We start from the raw sequence: 4115 nt of genomic DNA on the forward strand, positions 1-4115 counted from the left end.
ATTAAGTCATATTCTTAATATTGAGACAACTTTTTCTCACGTGATTTTGTTTTAAATAACGTTCTCTGTCTTACATCGTTGAATCTCACTGTTTGACGAAACACGATTCTGTGATAATATGCTTTTACATTTGCATCTTTTAGCATGTACAGATTTTTATTAACGCGCGACAATTTTTTAAGTTCAACGTGTATATATTTGTTATATACTATCGCCCCGGATATGACGAATGAAGAAAAACCAGCATAAACAAGTACGCAAACTAATGTACTTCTTAAAATGGTGACTGAGTTTGTAGAACGTTGTGTCGTTTGCTACAATATTTAAGCATATCATGTTGGACAATTAACCTACATACATACTCTTACTATGCATGTTTTGCAGACATAAGTCGTTTACATGTTATTGAAACTAATATATTTTAATGCATTTTACTATAACCGCTATGTTCCATTACTGAATCAGAGATTGGTGGGATGGCGATTTAGATTAGTTCATGACCAATACCCCACACGATATAAACCATTTATGATTCGAAATCATGATTTTAGGCATCCGGCACTTGGATGTTTCAATTGACTATGGCGTGTACAATAACTTTTACTTTCGTACATCGTGCAATCGAATCCAAGCATAAGTATTTATTACGTACGCATTTACATTGCTAACTGTTTAAGCAGTGTTTCGTAAATGTTACTTAAAATTACATCTTGTACACATATCTTAACACCCTTTAAAGCAAATGCAAAATTTAAATAGACGCCAAACCACTACACACATTTTTAATTTAATAATGAAATGAGCAAGCAAACTAACTTCTCGGTCTATAATTTAATACTGTTTTGTGACACCGCCAATCCATATGTTTCATTTTATTGTTGACTTACGAACACCTTAATTGCTCTTAGAATGTTGACGCATTTCTCGGGAACCGTAGGCGATAAAAAGATTTATAATCCTTAGTAACACCCAATTCAGGAAGCAACACCTTTAGAAAGCAGATATTTTGCGTTGGCACCGTATTTGTAATCAATGACAGGAAAGCACGTGACTTGCCTTTTCGCATTAATGTTGATTTTTTACAATAAGCATATATAAGTAATATTCACGTTTCACACACCGATATAATTGCTTTTGCCAGTGAGATAAACAATGTATATGTAGTTTAACTGTACATTATACATGTTTGCTCATTTCACTGAGTTCTTGGTTGCCGGTGTTTACGTCGAAGGTACTCAGTGCGTAATCTCAAAGTCGTTACCCGATCGTTCTCTGCTTAAATAGATCAGAATATCGATTGAATATTTATCCTGGCCTTAATTCTTAATTATTTACTAGTGTACCTTATATATATATATATTGTTCAATTGACTTGACTTCACGTGCTTTTTTATGTGTCAACAACACTAGTATACGAGTGAATCCGGCTTATGTGCGACAATTGATGTCTTCGGGTTTTAATGCAGCATATAATAAAATATTTATATGAATTGCTATGTAATTTTGCATTTTTAGGCAGAAGTAAATGACCAGAAAAGAAAATATATGACATGAATGGTTATTTGCAATTAAAACTTTACATAAAAACCGTTTTGCTATCATACGTTGACATAATCAGCATGTCTTTGCCAAAAAATGTGTTCAGTATATGTACTTCTTTAAAAAATAAATGTCAGTTTTCAAAAATTGATTGCTATTCAACACATGTAAATTAGTTGTCTTTACTTGATAAGAAATTGATTTTTGACAGAATATTTTTTGGGAAAAAAATAAATGTACGGATGTCTTCAAAAGAGCAACCAGTTACGAGTCATTGTTTTAAAGTGCATTAAAATATATGAGATTGTAAAACTATGTTGTTTAAATGTCTTAATTAAAAACATTTTATTATATACTTAAGCTAAAACTATTCTTTACCAGTTTAGTTGTGTACTTTAGGTCAAAATTAAATGTCAAATATCTGAACAAATAGCGTAATAATTGAAAAACGATTTACGAGACAGTAATATAATTTAAGAACAAATACACGTACTAGTATTACTACTAGGAATAATTATGTTAAGGACTTAAAGGAGGGTTATATTTAACTGAAAATATAACTTTTATTACAATGAGATGATTTGTTTCGTCATTTTTACGATTTGATCGTATCTGTAAACCATTTACGAGCAACCAGTTACGAGTCACGAAACATAGCAAAAATGTATTTTACCCCAGTCCAGTCAATACAATATTTTCGGATAAATAACGTCATATTTGAGTAATATATGACGTCAGAACATAAGATCGACCATTGTCTTGAACGTAGTTTCCAAAATAGAAAAATAACGCAGTTTTTTTTAAATTATGTTTTAATGTGATTTTCATAGTTATATCTGGATTATATTTGATATTTTTTGTATTTAAACACATTATATGAAAAAAAGATAAAGAAACATGAAAGATTTAATAATGTTTATTAAATAATTGCCTATTATATCTTGTGTCCCGTAAATGGTAATTTTGTCCCGAAACTGGTTAAGTTTTGATGCAATTATACTGTATATTGAACGTTTACAACAGATTTGTTCATGTTTACATGTACATGCAAGGGATATTTTATGATAATACAATACAATTTTTCAATTATCATGTCACAAATTGACGTATTTATAGCAATAATAAGAAAATTGTAAATTACATACTTTTTTCTTTTACTGGTTTAATTAAAACTCGAATTTTGAGTTAACTGTCACAGATGTACTCATAAAATTTGGATTTTAGTCACAAATATACAATTGATTCATAAAGTAAACGAACATAACAAATAGTAAAAACTTTATTTTTCTCTAAAAATATTGTGTTAATGTCGTACTTAAGGCGGATGTTCATATATACACTCTACGTTATTAAAGCACGTATTCGTAAGCATTACATTAAAGCTCTAAACAATTAAAAATGAACTAAGTTTATTTTATGTGTATATTCGTTTACGCTCGTGCTTATTCATGGACGTTTGAATTGGATTCAACCTTATATTTCAAAACGTATTATTTTTAAATTTTAACGTTATAACCTTGAACGTAGTTAACACTGGACCCGGAACATCTGAGCAGCAATAAAACTAGATAGTGGCGGCTGATATCGACTTCGTAATCGATGGAGTTTAAAGCGTGACTAATCTCTCGTTTATTATGCACAATCAAAAAGGTTCCTGACATTAATGTATGCCATACTTCTTCAGCGCCTTTTCAATTTACGTACATGTATCAATTCAATATTCACCACCACCATCATCATCACTACTACTACCACCACCACCACCACCACAACCACCAACACCACCACCACCACCACCACCCCCCCACCACCACCACCACCGACCACCACCACCACCGACCACCACCACCACCACCACCACCACCACCACCACCACCACCACCACCACCACCACCACCACCACCACCACCACCACCACCACCACCACACCACCACCACCACCACCACCACCACCACCACCACCACCACCACCACCACCACCACCACCACCACCACCACCACCACCACCACCACCACCACCACCACCACCACCACCACCACCACCACCACCACCACCACCACCACCACCACCACCACCACCACCACCACCACTACTACTGCTACTACTACTACTACTACTACTACTACTACTACTACTACTACTACTATTACTACTACTTTTGTTTGTGCATTTTACTAAAATATGGTTTTGTGAGAATGTAATATGCAAGCAAAGGCTCTTTAGTCTTTACTATGTTCAAAATCCGGAATTGATTGAGAAGTGATAGAGGAATTATGCAGTTAGATATCATAAACACAATTTGAATTAAACGCTATAATTGCATCACCTAAAGCGTAGTAAACACTGGACCCGTAAACTATAAAAACTAGAAAGTTGCGGCTGATATCGATTTCGTAATCAATGGAGAGTTAAAGCGTGACTTATCTCTCGTTTATTATGAACATTTCAAAAAGGTTCCCGACATTTATGTCAACGCTGTTTCAGTCTAATTACATGTGCCAATTTAATAGTCTCAGATCATTGTCGCGAGTAGAGCATTTTACAGGTTTTCGAGCATTTAAAACGTATCTTCAAA

Source organism: Dreissena polymorpha, chromosome 6 (assembly GCF_020536995.1).
Source record: "Dreissena polymorpha isolate Duluth1 chromosome 6, UMN_Dpol_1.0, whole genome shotgun sequence".
Taxonomy (NCBI): domain Eukaryota; kingdom Metazoa; phylum Mollusca; class Bivalvia; order Myida; family Dreissenidae; genus Dreissena; species Dreissena polymorpha.